We start from the raw sequence: 19308 nt of genomic DNA on the forward strand, positions 1-19308 counted from the left end.
CTGCCCTGTGCTTGCTGTACTCAATCCACATTGGCATACAGTAAAGGGCTAGTGAATAAGAGACCTTATAAGGTTGGATGAATCCTTAAGCCAGTATTTGGAGTGAGCTTAGAGAATTCTGTGCTCAGACTTCAGTGAACTTGCTGAGTAGTCTACTCTAGTTGACAGCTACGTTTTGAGGTGATTGTGGTCAAGGTAGCATCTGAGGATGCTGGACATTTATCTCAAGAAGAGGCTTAGATTCTGGCCTGGCCGAGGAAAGGGTTGGTCCTTAGAGTAGAACTGGCCAAGCCGTGAGAATAGGGCAAGCTCAGGAAAGGGGTAAGCCAAGGCACCACGTGTAGTTTCCATCCTTATGACTGAGATGGTCCTACCATGGGAGATTCCTTATCTCACCTGGCCTACTTGTGTGTGTGTGGAAACAGCACCCAGATTCCTTGTGTAGGGATGCCAGGGACACGTGCCCAAACCAGCCCTTAAATCAATACCTCTTGTATGTTAATGTATATTACTATGTGTTCATGGATTGGCCAAATGGCAAATTCACCAATAAAGATTTAAGGAGCATCTAATATCTATGAAGTACATTATTGTATTATAGGGTAAAGGTATTTTTCTTCAATAACACAAGTTCTTGCTGCAAGAGTGGGACTGAGGCCTTGAACTGAAGAATGGAAATGCATGCTCCTTTTATATAAATTGGCCTCTCTGTACTCTGTTCTTAGACAATTTGGGGCAATGGAATCAACTTACTGGGCACTAAAGGTGAAGCAAATCCTGGGGCTTAGTAAGCCATTATGCCTTCAGTGCATTGTTGCATTTTAGTGTTTTGCTAGAATAACTCCTCTTCAATAAGAGAGATATATTGAGGAAGATGTCATTATAGGACCTAAGGAATGTGTCAGAGCCAGCTTTTTAAAAAGATAAAATAAAATTCATACATGAACATACATAAACAATGAATGTATAATAAAATTTGTGAACTTACAAAACAAGCATGCATATCATCATAAAAGGCTCTTCTTTTTTTTTTTTTAAAGATTTACTTATTTAGTTTTATTTCTCTCCCCTTCCCTGCCACCCCCCTCTCCCCCCACCTCCCCAGTTGTCTGCTCTCTGTGTCCATTCACTGTGTGTTCTTCTGTGACCCCTTGTATTCTTGTCAGTGGTACCAGGAATCTGTGTCTCTTTTTGTTGTGTCATCTTGCTGCATCAGCTCTCCGTGTGTGTGACATCACTCCTGGGCAGGTTGCACTTTTTTCACACTGGGTGACTTTCCTTATGGGGCACACTCCTTGTGTGTGGGGCTCCCCCTACATGGGGGACACCCTTGCGTGGCACGGCACTCCTTGCGCGCATCAGCACTGAGTGTGAGCCAGCTCATCACATGGGTCAGGAGGCCCTGGGTTTGAACCCTGGACCTCCCATGTGGTAGGCGGATGCTCAATCCACTGAGCCAAATTCACTTCCCGCATGCAAGGCTCTTATACATCTCCCCACCAACACCTTGCATGTTGTGAAACAATTGTTACAAACTATGCAGGAGCATATCTTACATTTGATGTATTTTTCCCCCAACCCACCCAATTATTAACACCCTCCATTAGTGTTACATATTTGCTATCATTCAGAAGAAAACATCCTTATATTTGTCCTGTTAACCATAGTCCATCATCCGCCACTGGCTTCCCTGTATTATATAGTCCCATGCTTTGTACAATCCATTCAAAGTGTACACTCAGGGGCTCTCATTTTTATCACAGAGTTGTGCTGTCATCACTTCAGTTTTCATTACTTCAAAAGGAAAAATCCCATACTCCAATATACACCCCTATAGTTGTACCTTAGAATTGATATAATATCTTCTTTGCCATTGCTGCAAAAATATTACAATATTACTGTTAACTATAACCCATAAATTAAATTAGCTGTAATTTTCCCATGTATCATCATATTCTTAGCACTTTGTAAAAGAAGAGGATTCTTATATTTATACTATTAATCAAAATCTTCATCCATCCCTGAAATCACTGTTAGACATTTCCTAAATTATTCTCTAGTTTCCTTTCAGTTGACATTTATGTCCACAGACTACCCCTTCCAGCCATAGTCAAATTTGTAAATCACCAATGTTAGTTATATTCATTATAATGTGTTACTCTCAACTCTACTCATTTCCACTCTCTTAAAACTAACTTTATTAATAACGTTACTTGCATTAAACATCAGCCCCCATTCTCAACACATGTTCTATTTCCTAGTAACTTATACTCTAGAGTTTAACTCTGTGTGTTTACTCATTGTATTTAGTTCATTTTAGTGAGATCATACAATATATGTCCTTTTGTGTCTGACTTATCTCACTCAATATAATATCTTCTAGGTTCATCCATGTTGTCATATGCACCCCAATTTCATTTCTTCCTACAGCCGGATAGTATTCCATTGTGTGTATATACCACATTTTGTTTAGCCATTCATCAGTTGATGGACACTTTAGCTGGTTCCATATTTTAGCAATTGTGAATAATGCTGCTAAGAACATTGGTGTGCAAATGTCAGTTCATGTCCTTGCTTTCAGTTTTTCTGAATATATCCCTAGTAATGAGATTGCTGAATCATACAGCAGCTCTATGTTCAGCTTTTTGAGGTACTGCCAAACTCTTGTCTTCCACAGAGGCTGCGCCATTCTACATTGCCACCAACAGTGAAGGAGTGCTCTTGTTTCTCCACATCCTCTCCAGTACTTGTAGTTTCTGTTTGTTTAAAATAATGGCCATTCCATAAGGTGTGAAATGGTGTCTCATTTTAGTTTTGATCTGCAGTTCCCTAAAGCTAGTGATATTGAACAGTTTTTTCATGCAAAGCCAGCTCTTTAACCATGTAAGTCCTTGGTTGCATTTCTGCTAGGAGTGTAGGACTAGCTTTAGTCCTATATCTATAGTTAGTCATATATTGGTATATTTCCTTATTGCAATGTAGATAAGTTTGCGAATTCCTTATAGTCCAGATTTAGGCCCAGGCTTCAGAGGGTGCCCTGAATATCACAACGAGCTTCCCAGAGAATCACAATAAGCACATCTGAAGACTCAGGCTTGCAGACAAGGGACTCATGCATGGGATTCCTAGCAAAGAACTGAAAATCTGCATGAGGACTGAATGTGTTGCTCGGAATCCCTATTTTGGACTCCAAACTGACCCTCTCACAGGGAGAGAGAAGTTCCCCTGAAAAAAGAAAAGTCTGCATGAGGACTGAATGTGTTGCTCGGAATCCATATTTTGGACTCCAAACTGACCCTCTCACAGGGAGAGAGAAGTTCCCCTGAAAAAAGAAAAGGAATGTTGTTTTTCCTTTAAAAAAGGAGGCCTCCCTGGGAACCCCAACAACTCAGATTATAGGCCCAACCCTTTAGGAGAACAACAGGTATACACAGACTTCTATTTTCTTTCTATTTAGCTTCTCAGGGACAGCTCATCTCATTGAACATTCATGACATCAGAATCAGGTGGCACATCCATTTATTCACAGATATTTACTGATCACCTACAATGTATCGAACATTGTTCCAGCACTGGAGATGAAACAGACAACAAGACAAAGCCCCTGATAGCAGGAGGTTTGCATTCTAATGGGAGAGACGATGCTAGATAAGTGAGTATATGTGCATCAACCTCCATGCATGCAATCGGGCAGTAGTGAGTGCTATGGAGAAAAATAAAGCAGAGGAAGAACACAGGGGAAAAGGAAAGCTGTTTGGTCAAGACCCCATTTCAGGAGATGGCCTTTGGCAGAGACCTCTGTGAGGTGAGGAATGCGCCTATTGGTAAGTAGGCTTCTTTGCTTCGTGGTCCAAAGCAAAGTGGAGGTTAGAGCGATGAGTAGCAGGAGTGCAGCTTCCCCCATGCTTGGGGCTTTGTCTACTGTCTGCCTCTTCTCTCTGAGGGCAGGGACTTTGTTATCGTCTCATTTGTATCTCCTGTGAAGGTTGCTGTGCCTGACAAACACAGTAAGTACTCAGTGAATGCACAGTAACTGATTTGAATGAAAACAAGTTTTGGAGTCAGAAAGTCTTTATTGGAAGTCTCACTCCACTTGTTAATATCTGTATGTTCTGGGCAAAACATTAAAATTCCTTAAGCCTCAGATTCCATATTTGGAAAGGTTACTAGGGTTCCCCCACGTGAAGGATGGTAAATGGATTAAATGCAATATACCATGTAAAGTCCTTGACCTAGAACCTCATAGTGATAAGTTCCCAATTACCAATTGTTACAGGTACGTGACAGGATTCCGGTGACTACAGAAGTTGTCTCAGGGACAGGTGACTGATCTCTATCTTATAATACTAGGAAAATTTGCTTGATAGATGAATAAATTTTGGTGGTGCTCTTTCCAGTTCCTTGCTTCTTAAAAATCTAACATAACTCGTTCTTCACCAGTTCGTTTCCCTTTCACTGTCTCCCAATGTTCATACTGCTCAGGAGAGCATACTACTGCCTTTGGAAAAGATTTTTATCTGATCTTAGACTTCTGGCTAGGGTGCAATGGACTGGGTTTTACTTTCAATTTTAACTGGTTTTTCTGGTCCCCTGAGACTGGGTGAAGTATATCTTCTATGTGTTTTCATAAATGGTCCATTTGCTTCTTTACCATGCTAGCAAATAACACATTATGTGGTAATTACTGTTTTTATTTATTTTTCTTCAGTACTAGACTGGAAGCCATTTGATGGCAGCGGCTGCTTGAAAATTGAATCCCTACCATCTGAGATACCTTTACCATAAAACTAGTAGCTTAAGTTTCATGTCCCCTTACATGGGAGGGACTTTAATAAGGGTTCACATGGTGACCATGGTTCATTTATTTTTGGTGAAGTTTGCATATATTAGATATATTAACCATAATCAATTAAACTGACAGGTCTTTCCCCACTGACTTCCTTTCTTTCACACTCTCCTTCATGTTGGGTAGCTTTGATGTGACCAGGGGTATTTTAGAGGTTCAAATAAGGGAACGTTGGGTTGCCCACATGTTTAATTTTAGTTTAATGACATATATTTATGTGGTTCACATTCATTTGTTTGTATAGTTATTTCTTACTGATCCAGTCCAAGAAAGGCTTCCAGAAATAATCCTACTGCCTTCTATACCAACTCACCTGGTGTTGGGATATAATGATGAAGCACCAGAGGTTGTCCTTTGAAATGAATGTGTTCCTATGGTTCCAGGCAGGGGAGGTATAGGGGTTGTAGGGGAGAAACACATTTCAGCTGTATGGTGCCAGAAGCTAGTCTCTGCAAAATTCTTCCAACAATTGGCTGTGTAAAATCATAGGGCATTTGGTTCTCATTACTGGAACCAAGTCAAAAGAGTTCTCTCTTTGATAGAGGTTTTCCCAGATTTCATGGAAATTCTAAAATTTTATATGACATTACCAATAAGCAGAAAAAAATCCAAAGTTACCAATTATTGGAAACAAATTTTTAATGATTTTGCTGAAGAAAAGATAAATACCTTTCCTTTATGTCTATAGAAAATGATATTAAAAATCATTGTCTTGTAAAAGGTAATAAAAAATATACAGCCAAAATTATCAGGAAAAGATACTATAAAGGTGGTATAAGCAGTTAATGAAAATATTAATATTATTTTCCTGGATTTTGTGAAGCTTGTGATTCCTCAGTTTTAGCATTTTTTCATTCGTTGTCTTTCCAGTATTCTAAAGAGTCACTTTTAGCCTAATTTTATATACTTTAAAAAAATTATCTCAGGTTCTGAGCCCACAAACCTATATACATCTACCCTGCCTACTGTCAGCTTAGTACCTAGCTCATGATAGGTGTTCAGTAAATACTGTTGAATAAATGAATGAAGGAATAAAATTGTAACCAGAAGAATCGCTATTCCTCTTAGGATCCTTATTCTTTTCTGCAAAATAATGGAGCTAGGGTGAAAGGGTTAGAGTCTATACCTCAGTAAAATTCTTTCAGGGCTAATTTTTCTCAGTCAGTGTTTTGGAATTCTCTTTGGGAAGTAGGAATCACATTCCCATGTGGTAAGTTTGCTTAGTGCCATCTTTATCCCTTTATCTCTAGTGTAGTGTCCTAGCCTGCTTTCCAAATCAAACAACTTAGATGCTGCACAAGTATATTCTACATAATTTTTCCGTTACTGCCAGAAAATCAAACTAAAATGCTCTCATACAATCAAAGAATCAGACTTTGAGCTTTCTAATTCCCAAACATTTCTGTGAAATTCCTATCTTCAGGCTGTTGTCCCATTTCCTCAGAGTTTTATAATAGTATTGAAAAAAATTCCATCCTCTCCCACATGACTGTCTTAGAAATGACCCACTGGAATATAATTGCTAAATGAGGACTGACATTTATGTTTTATGTCCTATTAGCAAATTCAAAACGAAATTTGAATTTGAATTAGCAAATTCAAAAGAGAATAACACTGCACAGAAATTTGGCCAGAAATCCTGCCTTCCCCCGCCTTTTTTAAGAACAGGATTTAACTCATTAAGCAGTCACTTCATTCCCTGCCAGCTCGACGTCCTACACTTTTGCTGAGAACATCTGTGACAGTCTGGAATGTCCCCCTCCATGGACCTCCAGTGTTTGACTTTATGCTTACTTTAAGTATCAGATGCTTTCTCCGATCCTGTGATCTGTTGCAGTACAATATTACTGAAGAGATGTCAGTTATGCCTGTATCTTGAATAGTGTCAATCCAAATTGAAAATATGCCAATTTTTTTACGAGCAGAGCTCTTAAATCACTGACTGATGGTGTCAATAATTCTATCCATTGATGGCTCAAGAGCTACAGCTGAACACGTCTTCTTTCATTATTTAAGTCTACAGCGCCTTTATAACAAAAGAACGATTTTTCAAAGTAAATCAGAAGTTCAGAAACAGCTTGAAAGTGATTGATTTCCTTGCCCCTTCATATATGGATATTTGCTACCTAGCCACTCCAGATGTATTAATTATTTATCTAAAATTCCAGTATTTTTCCTGATCTGTGTTCATGTCCTATTGTTCATAAGAATTAATCTTTAGCAGGATTTTTGAGGGGGGAGGCTTTGTTGATTTCACAGAGGTTTAAGCATGCATTTAGCTTGCATCCCTGTTAACCTGGTTCATTTAGTGGAGAAAAGCGGTCACCTGCCCACACACAGGCTGACGTAAGAGAACTTATCCCCGCCCCCAACATAAAATTAATTATGGTGCTTTCAAGCCAAGACACATTGAGAATCACTAAGGGTTTCTTTTCTTCATCTTATCCTTTTCAATAACTTGTTGACCTCTGGTTGGTGCTCTGATAACCTACATACGTCAGAGGTTGAAAGGGCAAAAGGTGAGACGCAGGAAAAGCAGTCTCAGCAGGAAAAAACAAGAGGTAGGAAAAACATTTTATAATTTACAAACACCAGGACTACTAGGACCGCGGGTTTTAGGAAGACCCAAGCACAGCCCTTTTTAAAAATAAAATGACGAAATTCATCTTTTACTTAGATTGAAATAAATTAAGCAAGCAAAACTTTTTGTGTGTGTGTGAGAAACAAAACCAATATTTTATTTCTTTCCTGTAAATAAACTCCACAACTTTTTTTTTTTCACGTTTTTCTGATTCTTCTGGCTAGCTATGTCAAGGTGAGGCATGGCAAGAGATAGCAAATGCAGACAGAAGAGACTTTGCTTTTGATTCCATCATGACTACAAACAAAAGTCAACAATATACCTTCTGAAAACTTAGAAAACACTGTGTGTAGGCTCAACAAAGGAATGGCTGGACTCAGCAACATCCATATTTGGAATCGTCTCTCTGCTTGGTACTTGGTGAATGCTCAATAAATATTTATCGAATAAATTCCGTGACCCAGAAATGGAGATTATATCTCTTTCTTGATGCTTGATCATAGATATTTCCAATCATTCATGCTAAAATTCATGTACTAGAATCTTTGTTCCCCCATGCTCTACCAAACCCAAAAGTTTGTTTCTGATGTATGAAAGTCAAGAACTCCTTTACTTTAAGATTTTATGGACAAATGGCTCAAACTACTGTTTACTTAAGGAAAAAACAGAAGTACTGCCCCCAGTTCTTTGTTGACTGCATTCCATTCATCATAGAGAATAGTTCTACGCGGAATGCAGAACTACCTCTTACTTTTGTTTTTCACTTGGAAAGGCAGATTAATTGGTATTCTCTTCTCCAGCCCTCGCTGCCTCACTGCAGCTTATATAGTCTTACAGGTTTTTGGATCTGCATTAGTGGGTTGGAGTGCTAAGCCTACTGTCTCACAAGATAGTTCAGAGTTACCTATTATGAGAGCTGTAATGATAACAGGTGAACCACAGACACCCTGGGGGTGGAAGGAAATATGAAAAGGGAAAGTGTGCAAGATCAAAAAATGGAATTGCAAGGATTTTTTCTGGAGTTTTGAAGGCTTTGTATGATTAATAAAATACCTAACCCCATAAGTTGAGCCTATGTTAGGAATAACACTTAATTTATGTATTATGGTTAAATATCCCCAGTCGGGAAGTCTTATTAGCAAACACATTAATTAGGACCCTGTTTACTTTCCTACAGTCAACAGTTGTTTGTTTGAGCTAACCCATTCCCATTCTAGCTTTATTACAGTAAAGCAGCAACCATCAGCACATGAAAACGTGTTTCACTTTTATAAGAAATCCAGGATCTGTGCGAGGTTTATATTAATACTGCACATCTACTAATCATTCAATATTTTAAATATATAAACAAGGCATAATACTGAACTTAGCTTAACAAGAACTGTGAATTGTTTAACTAATGAACAGGCAAATTATATTTTCCCTACTGTGGATACATGTGTATGTGTATGTATGAGGGTATGTGTGTGTGCATGAGTGTGTATATGTATGTGTGTAATACTGAGTATTGTGGGTGCCCAAAGAAATAAGATATGGGTTCTGGTCTTGTGTGAGTTACAATCTAGGAGAAATCAGGAATGTTAGCTCATAAAAAGGATGTCTCTAGCTTCACCATCTTGTCAGTACAAATGAGAGCAGGATTATAGGAATACCCTAAATATCGGGGTTCTAAGCTAGAGGTCTACTAATTGGTTCCTTTGCCCTCTGGCTTCCTGTTGATTTGGTCAATGGGAAATACAACCATTTGGTCAAGAATGGGGAGTCTGGAGGCTGTCAGAAGGATTGCCCTTATGCACAACTGAGCAGAGTCTAAGAGACAGATAAAGTAGATACAATCCCCAGGTATTGGTTCCTTTGAGGGCTAAAGGGACCCACGGGTTCTATGGTCATGGCAGATGGGGTTCACTGCCATGTCAGATGGCCCTTCTTTGGAGCTGGTGTTTCTGCGTGATGAAACGGGACCCAGAGAGGATCTCTTTTCATAAGACTATCATGCTACTTTACTGGAATTGTAGTTGGTATTGGGGTTTAAGATATATTTAGGGGATTGAATCTTTTTACTGACAATATGATAGCCAGGCCCTGAGCCTCAACAGACTCCAGCTCCTATAATCTGATTTATTGGACTCACCTCACTCAGCTAAGATGGAGTTGGAGAAGGACAACCACCACACCATGGAGCCTAGAGTGCCTACAACTGAAAGCAGGAGGATTGCATCCAGTAACCATGTGGAATCTGAGCCTCCTCTCAACATAGAGGTGCAACGGACACAACCAATCCAAGGACCACAGAGAAAAGGTGGCATTGGAGTGGGAAAAGTGGACATGGTGGCTGATGGGTATGGGGAATGGCAGGAAGAGATGAGATGTGGAGGCGCCTTTGGGACTTGGAGTTGCCCTGGATGGTGCTTCAGGAGCAATCACCGGACATTGTAAATCCTCCCAGGGCCCACTGGATGGAATGGGGGAGAGTGTGGGCCATGATGTGGACCAATGACCATGAGGTGCAGAGATACCCAGGGATGTACTTATCAAATGCAATGGATGTGTCATGATGATGGGAGTGAGTGTTGCTGGGGGGGGGGAGGGGTGCGGTGGGGGTGGTGGGGTTGAATGGGACCTCATATTTTTTTAATGTAATATTTTTACAAAATCAATAAAAAAAAAAAAAAAGAATGAGGTGTCTATTCCCTAGAGTCCCTTCCTGCCAGGATTCAGGTTGACAGAGGCTGCCTCTGCTACTGACGCCCATACCTCCTGCTGGGCAGACCTTCCTGAAATGTCAGACAGCAGGTGCTGATGGCAAAGGGCTCTCACCCACTCAGGCCTAGGGATGGCAGCTCTGTCCCCAACCATTCCACTTCCCTTAATTCTACCCACATCTGTAAACACAGCCCCTTCCTTAATTCTTCTCAGTTGTCCCATTTGAGTTAGACTCTGATTATTTTTTTAAACAAATCCATTTTATTGATACATATTAATAAAGCGGTGGCGGACTTGGCCCAGTGTTTGGGGCGTCCGTCTACCACATGGGAAGTCCGCGGTTCAAACCGTGGGCATCCCTGACCCGTGTGCATCTGGCCCACGCACAGTACTGATGTGCGCAAGGAGTGCCATGCCACGCAGGGATGTGTAGGGGAGCCCCACGTGCAAGGAGTGCACCCCGTAAGGAGAGCCGCCCAGCGCGAAAGAAAGTGCAGGCTGCCCAGGAATGGCGCCACACACACGGAGACCTGACAAAACAAGATGACACAACAAAAAGAAACACAGATTCTCGTGCCACTGACAACAACAGAAGCGGACAAAGAAGAAGACACAGCAAATAGACACAGAGAACAGATAACCAGGGTGGGGGGGAGGGGAGAGAAATAAAGAAAGAAAGAAAGAAAGAAAGAAATCTTTAAAAAAAAAAGCATACAATCCTTCCAAAGTGTACGATCAATGGTATTTGATATAATCATATAGTTGTGCATTCATTAATTCAATCATTATTAGAGCATTTTCATTATTCCAATAATAATAATAATAATAAAAATAAAAACAGACAAATAAAAACTCATCACCTCTCAATCTCTCTATGCTTCCCCTGCCATACAAAGCTGCTATTCTGTTTCTGTCTCTCTAGTTTATTTGTGTTTATATTTTGTATATATGGAGACAAAAATATGTAGTACCTTGTTTCTAGTTTCTTTTACCTTAGTATATTTCCTTTTTAATTTTTTATACTTACAGGAAGATTATTAATATATTATTCTATACTACTGCCCATAGTTTTCTTTGGTTGTACTTTTGACTGATCTTAACATCTTATAACATTAACATATATTTGTACATTTTCAAAGAAACAGTCTTATATATATGCAATATTACCCATATTCATATTTCACATGGTTTCACCAAGCCATACAGTCCTACGTTTCATTTTTTAACCTTCCTTCCCTTAATAGTGATGTACATGACCCTAGATCATACCTGTATAATAGTACTGCTTTCCAGCTTTCCATTCTCTATCCTCCTTCTAATTCCTTGTGACCTATATTCTATTTATTAACCTCATGAGTTTACACAATATATTTAGTTCATGATAACACGATCATACAGTATTTGTACTTTTGTGTCTGGCTTGCTTCATTCAACAGAACATCCTTCAGGTTCATCCATGTTGTCATATGCTTCACGACTTCATTGCTTCATGACTCATTTCTTCTTACAACAGCTTAACATTCCATCATGTGTATACACCACAGTTTATCAGTTCATTGGTTGATGTACACCTGGGTTGTTTCCATCTTTTGGCAATTGTGAATAATGCTGCTAAGAACATTGGTGTGCAGACATCTGTTCATGTCACTGCTTTCAGTTCTTTTGGGTATATACCCAGTGGTGGTATTGCCAGGTCACATGATAAATTTATATTCAACTTCTTTAGGAACTTCCCAACAGTCCTCCACAGGGGGCTTACTATTCTACATTCTCACTTATGGTGAATAAGTGTTCCTATCTCTCCACATCCTCTCTAATATTTGTAGTTTTCTGTCTTTTTAATAGTAGTCATTCAAAAAGTTGTGAAATGATATCTCATTGTAGCTTTGATTTGCATTTCCCTAATGGCTAGTGATGTTGGACAATTTTTTCATGTAATTTTTTGCCATTTGTATTTCTTCTTTGGATAAATATCTATTCAAATCTTTTGCCCATTTTAAAAATTGGGTCATTTGTCATTTTATTGTTGAGTTGTAGCATTTCTTTATATCACATGGATTTTAAGCCCTTATTGGATATGTGATTTCCAAATATTTCCTCCCATTGAGTCAGTTACATTTTCACCCTTTTGATAAAGTCCTTTGAGATGCAAAAGTGTTTAATTTTGACAAGTTCCCATTTATCTATTTTTTTCTTTTGTTGTTTATGCTTTTAGGTAAGCACTACCATTACCACAAGATCTTGAAGATTCTTCCTTACATTTTTCTCTAGTAGTTTTATGGTACTGGCTGTTATATTTAGGTCTTTGATGAGTTGATTCTTGTGTAGGGGGAGAGACAGTGGTCCTCTTTCATTATTTGGTTATGGATATCCAATTGTCCCAGCACTATCTGTTGAAGAGACTGTTTTGTCCTGTTTACATGGACTTGGTATTGGTAGGCTTGTCAAAAACCATACCAAGTTGAACACAGAGGTGAGAGTTTATTTCTGGACTCTCAATTCTATTCCACTGATTAATATATTTCTCTTTATATCAACACCATGCTATTTTGACAACTATAGTTTTGAAATACATTTCAAGGTCAGGCAGTGAAAGTTCTCCCACATTGCTCTACTTTTTTAGGATGCTTTTGACTATTTGGGTGTACTTTCCCTTCCAAATATGCCTGGTAATTGCCTTTTCCATTTCTGTAAAATAGGCTGTTGGAATTTTGATTGGTATTGAATTGAATCTATAAATCAGTTTGGGTAGGGTTGTCATTGTCACAATATTTATTCTTCCAATCCATGAACACAGAATGTCTTTCCATTTGTTTAGGACTTCTTTGATTTCTTTTAGCACTGTTTTGTCCTGTGCCTCTTTGGTTAAATTGATTCCTAGATATTTGAGCCTTTTTATTGCTATTGTAAATGGAATTTTTCCCCAGATTTCCTCCTTAGATTGTTCAATATTAGTGTATAGAAACAATACTGATTTTTGCATGTTGATCTTGTATCTTGCCAATTTGCTAAACTCATTTATTAGCTCAAGTAGCTTCGTCATAGATATTTTGGAATTTTCTAAATATCGGATCATGTCATATGAGAATAGTGATGACACTATTTTATTTCTTTTTCTTGCCTGATTGCTCTGGATAGAACTTCTAATACAATGTTGAATAGCATTGGTCAATATTATTTATTATTCTTACCTAACTGCTCTGGATAGAAGTTTTAATACAATGTTGAATAGCATTGGTCAAAGTGGGCACCCTTGTCTTGTTCCTGATCTTAGAGGGAAAGCTTTCCACCTTTCCCCATTGAGTACAATGTTGGTTGTGGGTTGTTCGTACATGTTCTTTATCATATCGAGGCATTTTTATTCTATTCCTCTCGTTTAAAGTGTTTTTATCAAGAAAGGATGCTGGATTTTGTCAAGTGCCTTTTCTGCATCGATCAAGATGACTGATGACCATGTGTTTTTTTCCTTCAGTTTGTTAATATGATGCATTATATTAATTGATTTTCTTGTGTTGAACCACTCTAGCATACCAGGAATAAATCCCACTTGGTCATGGTGTATAATTCTTTTGACATGCTGTTGGATTCTCTTCACAAGTATTTTGTAGAAAATTTTTGCCTCTCTCTTCATTACAGAGATTGGTCTGTAATTTTCTTTCTTTCTTTCTTTCTTTCTTTCTTTTTTTTAAAATCTGGCTTTGGTATTAGGGTGATGTTGAGTTCATAAAATGTGTTGGGTAATTTTCACTCCTCTTCAGTTTTTTTGGAAGCATTTACACTCTTTTAATAGAATTCACCTGTGAAGCCATCTGATCCTGGACTTTTGTTTGTTGGGAAATTTTCGATCACTGTTTCAACCTCTTTAAATGTGACTGGTTTAAATGTGCTTTGTGTTGAGTTCTTGTATTTCTTGTAGAGCCAATGTAGGTTATTTGTGTATTTCTAGAAATTGTTCATTTCATCTAGGTTGTCTAGTTTGTTGGCATGCAGTTTCTCATAATATCCTTTTATGATCCTTTTTATTTCTGTGGGGTGAGTCATAACTTCCCCTGAACTTCGGCTGCCCTTTCAGTTCAGACCCTGGTAGTAAGATTTTATTTATTTGCATATTCTTTATTTTCATATCTGTTAGTCTAGTTAAATGTTTGTTAATTTTATTGGTTTTCTCAAAAGAACCAGCTTTTGGTTCTGTTGATTTTCTCTATGTTTTTTTTACTCTCAATTTCATTTATTTCTTGCCTAATCTTTATTCTTTCTTTCCTTCTGCTTGCTTTGGGATTGGTTTGCTGTTCTTTTTCTGTTTTCTCCAGGTGTTCAGTTAGGTCTTTGATTTTAGCTCTTTCTTCTTTTTTAATATAGGCATTTAGGGTTATAAATTTCCCTCTCAGCACTGCCTTCCCTATATCCCTTATGTTTTGATAAGTTGTGTTCTCATTTTTGTTTATCTCTATATATGTACTAAGTTCACTTACAATTTCTTCTTTGACCCACTGATTGTTTAGGCGTGCATTGTTCAGTCTCTACATATTTGTGAATTTCCCCCTTTCCCATCTATTATTGATTTCCAGTTTAATTCTGTTATGATCTGAGAAGGTGTTGTGTATTATTTCAATCTTTTTATTTTGATTGAGACCAGATTTGTGATCCAATGTGTGGTTTATCCTGGGGAAAGGTCAGTGAGCACTTGAGGAGAATGTATAACCCACCGATCTGGGGAACAACATTATGTCTATGTCTCTTAGGTCTAGCTCATTTATCATATTGTTCAAGTTCTCTGTTTCCTTGTTGCTCTTCTGTCTAGTTGGTCTATCTAGTGAATGTGAGTCACCAATTTTAACAATGTTGAAGTCTCCAACTATTATTGTAGAAATGTCTACTTCTTCCTTCGATTTTGCTGGAGTTTGCAGCATATATTTTGGGGTACCCTGGTTGCATAGATATTTATGACTGTTATTTCTTCCAGTTGTATTGTCCCTTTTGTTAATATATAATGGCCTTCTGTATTTCTTATAACTTTTTTTGCATTTAAAGTCTGTCTTGTCCGATATTAATATATCTACCCCTGCTCTTTTTTCAGTTATCATTTACATGGACTATCTTTTTCCAACATTTCACTTTCAGTCGATTTGTATTCCTGGGTCTAAGATGAGTCTCTTGTAGGCAGCAAATGGATGGCTCATGTTACTTTATCCATTCTGTCAGCCTATATCTTTTGATTGGGGAGTTTAATCCGTTCTTTCAGTGATATTACTGTAAATGCATTATTTATTCCTACCATTTTATTCTTTGGCTTTCAAAAATCATATCTTATTTTCATCTGTCTTTTCACTCTTTGGTAAAGAGTAAAAAGATGACTCTGCTAGTCTTGTCTTCTATAGTTTCCTTCAAGCCTCTCTCTCTCATCTATTTCTTTCAGGCTCTGAGAGTCCCTTTAATGCTTCCTGTAAATGCAGATTCTTTTTTTGCAAACTTCCTTTGTTTCTGTTTATTTGTGAAAATTTTAACCTCACCTTAATAGTTGATGGACAATTTTGTCAAAGAAATCTTGGCTGGCAATTTTTCTCTGTTAGTATACTAATTATTTCATACCATTGTGTTCTTGCTTCCATGGTTATGATAAGAAATCTACAGTAAGTCATACTGGGCACCCCTTTTTTCTTTCTCTTCTTCTTCTGGAACTCCCATAACACATATGTTGCGTTTTGTGTTATCATTCAACTTCCTGAGCTTCCCATTCTTTGCTCTCTCTGTTCCCTCTCTTCAATTCAGCTGTTTTTTCCCACCATTTTTTCCCCATTCTTTGCTCCCTCTGTTCTCTCTCTTCAAATTCAGCTGTTCTGTCTTCTTTATCACTTATTCTTTTTTTCTGTCATTCCTATCTGCTGTTGTATGCCTCTAATGTGTTTTTGATGTCACCATTGTGCATTCATTCCCATAAGTTCTGTCATTTTTCTATATAGGTTTTCAAATTCTTCTTTTTTGCTTGCCCAGTGTCTTCTTGATGTCCTTTATCTCTTTAGCCATATTGTCTTTCCACTCATTGATTTGATTTAGGAGAGCTGTATGAACCTTGTTCATTAGTTGTCTCAAATCCTGTGTCTCATTTGGGTCTTTGATTTTTTTCCTTTGCTTGGACCATTTTTTCTATTTTCTTAGTATGGCTTGTAATTCTTTGCCAATGGCTAGGCATCTGATTATGATGGTGAGTTTACTCTGCTGCTCAATTTCTCTCTCTTGCGTAGGGTTTTTAGTGGTGGAAGGTTTTGTGTTAACTGCTGTTCATTGTTTCTTGGTTCACATGTTCTAGGTTTTAGGATTGTCCCTGTTATTTGCTCAAACCCATGCCGTGGACTCAGGAATGGGCTGCAGGGCCTTGGGGAGGGAGGTTGTAAAGGCTTATTTACTTTTAATTTCCTCCTATGCACTTCCTTGGTCTGCCAGCTGACGGCGCTCTTCAGCAGTCCCCTCGGTTCAACCCTTGTAGTAATATTTTCACTGCAACACTGACTGCAACAATGTGACAACGGATCCTGACTCAGGGCTATTGAGAACCTTGCAAATCAAATTTTCTCAGAGGCTGCTTTCCAACCTTTTCCAGTAGTACTCCTCCCTTTTCCCAGGTAGGAAATAATTCCACTCCCTCTACACCTTCAACAACCAGTCCTGGTCAGTAGAGAGCGTGGCTGAGAGGTTTGGATCTCTTTGGTCCCCTGCTGGCTCCCAGGGCAAAAAACTGCGCTGCCCGACGACCCAGCCTAGAAGTGCTCGTGGGACACAGGAGACCAAATTTGTTGGCCAAAAGCTGCATCAGCCTTCGGCTGTGTTCCTCGCATTCTGCTTTCCTAGGGCAATGGACCCATGACCCCTGTCTGTAGCCTCTGTCTAGAAGCCAGGGAATTCGGAGTTGCCTGCTCCCAAGCAGCTGCAGTTGCAGCTTTTACTCACAGTCTGTCAGTGGAGATTCTTTTCCTGTGCCGCTCTCACTTCTGGGTGGTATCCAGCCTTCTCCTCGTGTCCTAAACCCTAGAACTTTTTTTTCCCAGGCCATTTCTGCCTGTCCTGTAGCTATTTTTCTGGAAGAAAAATGAGTCCTGTGTCTCTCTAATCTGCTGTCTTCCTGGAATTCTCCCTTGGAGCTATTTTTGGCATTTCTCTGTCTCTCAAACCCTACCTCTACCCCTCAGCGCCTCCTGGTGGTCTCCCTGCCACCTCCCCCACTCATTGCTGGAGCCTTGATGTGGTGCTCTGAGGCTTTTATGGACTCCAGAAGAGATCATGTCCTTAGAGCTAATCCACTCCTGTGGGTGTGAACCCGTTGTAGGTGGGACCTTCCTCTGGATAAGATGACTTCAGCTGGGCAACCCAGGGTGGATCTTAATCCTCTAACTGGAGCCCTTTACAAATGGTATGAATACAGAGAGACGGGGCCACAGAGACAGAGAGAAACGAAACCCACAGAAGCTGAGAGAGAAAGTCGCAAAAACCAGGAAACGAAAACACCTCACTATATCCAGAGCTGTTTTCCCAAAGCTTCCCTGTGGTGGGAGGATGAGTGTGTTGTGAAAGGGAAAACACTCTGCTGAATCCAAACATTTCCTCTCTGCCGTAGACACTGTGCTGAATCCAAACCTTTCCTGTCTGCCGTAGACTTTGGCACTGATTCCAAAGTCACTTTCATCTCGTGGGTCCCCAGGTCCTTTCTTGTAATTTGGTCTCACTTGTGCTCCATCACTGTCTATCAGAGTGGAGTCAGCCTTCTAAAAAAGTAGAGACTGAAATAGATGCATGGGGGTGGGCTAGGAGCCTCTGAGCCCCAGTCACTCCTGGCTGAGGTGTGGGGAAGTTGCCTCAGCACTGTTTGAGAACTGCACCCAAGTTGCAGCGCAACCAGATGCAAATAGACCTGAGAGGATTTGTCTGCTCTTTTCCTCAGGGGCAGGAGGTCAGATCCTGCGCACCCCAAAAGCCCTGTTTCGGAATAAGAGCATAGGAGTGCTGTGCTGTGAGGCTAGGAGCCTCTGCTTCTTTTTTAGCCCTCACATTTAGGCATTTCTGGGAGTTACCTATGGGGTACAGGTTCAGAGAACAGAAACATGCTGTAATTACATAATGGCAAATACAAGGCTGTGGTACAGAAGCAGAAACATCAAGCCGAAGCGGAATGCTCAATGGAGAAGTCCTGGTCTGTCAGCAAGAGAAGACTTGGTGAAACTTATAAACACCTACCCCTTCTGCTCTTAACTGCCCTCTCAGGGGAACTTCAATTCTGCTTGATTTCCCAGGCTTGCCCTCTGCCCTGCTGCCGCAGGTCTCAGTCAGCAGGCGCCTCTCGGGTTCACCGTTCTGACTGATTTAATTTAGAGAATTTCTCGCTCTTCACATGGCAGCAAAGGTCACATGGCTTAGCTATTATGTTGTTCAGGAATCAGCTTCTTTACAGCTGTGGTTCTGTAACATTGGTTGAAATGTCCCTCTTTTCGTATTTTTTGCTTTCAGCCCTGAGATGATGAGCTCCTACGGAATGGTTTTATGGCTGCATCTTTTTGTTTTTCTAAACATTCTAAGAGTCATTGATTCCAGGATTTATTTAAGATCTTTAGTAAAGAAATATAACTACAGTGGAATAAAATCCTCCCACCCCATCCCATCTTCTCACTGAGAGAGGTGTTTTTCCCTATTGTGAAAAGCTCACAAATAAGGTAACAAGTTGTCTCTGAGTTAAAGGCTTGTACAATATGGCCAAATATTGAAAAACACATTTTTGTTCCATCAGGCTTTATTGCCAAAGGGCTTGAAAATTCAGAAGTGCATTTCTCTCCTCAGAGAACAATTTTGTATCCCAGAGAGGCAGGAGTGGGTCAAAGATGGAATCATCGGGAAACCATGTGTTGGTTTATGTACTGGCAGCTGTAGCCAGGAAAAAAAGATCTGGATAAAAAGAGGGGTGGTTTGGAAACCAAAAGAACACCCAGAGTCACTGATTATGACTTCATTATTTAGAATGCTAATCTTTGCTTATAACTGGGAAATTAAGGTGGTGCAGTCACACTTTGATGGCTATTTCCTGGGCTCTTCCTTTTCTGATTTGATAGCCCTGCTACAACAGAAAACCGATTCAACATTAGTGAATCTTATAAGCCCTCTGTGGGGAAGGAAGGAATTATCTTTTTTTTTTTTT

The 19308-nt window shown here is 39.4% G+C and overlaps 1 long non-coding RNA gene across 1 annotated transcript in view; it reads right to left on the reverse strand.

The window, feature by feature from the left end:
• The window catches only part of LOC111761327 (uncharacterized), a 31704-nt gene extending 14468 nt beyond the window's left edge, over nt 1-17236 (reverse strand). Inside the window, exon 1 of the long non-coding RNA XR_011649552.1 lies at nt 17076-17236. This is a non-coding gene — a long non-coding RNA (uncharacterized lncRNA). The remainder of the gene's footprint in view (nt 1-17075) is intronic.
• Nucleotides 17237-19308: the final 2072 nt, after the last annotated feature.

The sequence above is a fragment of the Dasypus novemcinctus genome, chromosome 9, assembly GCF_030445035.2.
Source record: "Dasypus novemcinctus isolate mDasNov1 chromosome 9, mDasNov1.1.hap2, whole genome shotgun sequence".
Lineage (NCBI taxonomy): Eukaryota > Metazoa > Chordata > Mammalia > Cingulata > Dasypodidae > Dasypus > Dasypus novemcinctus.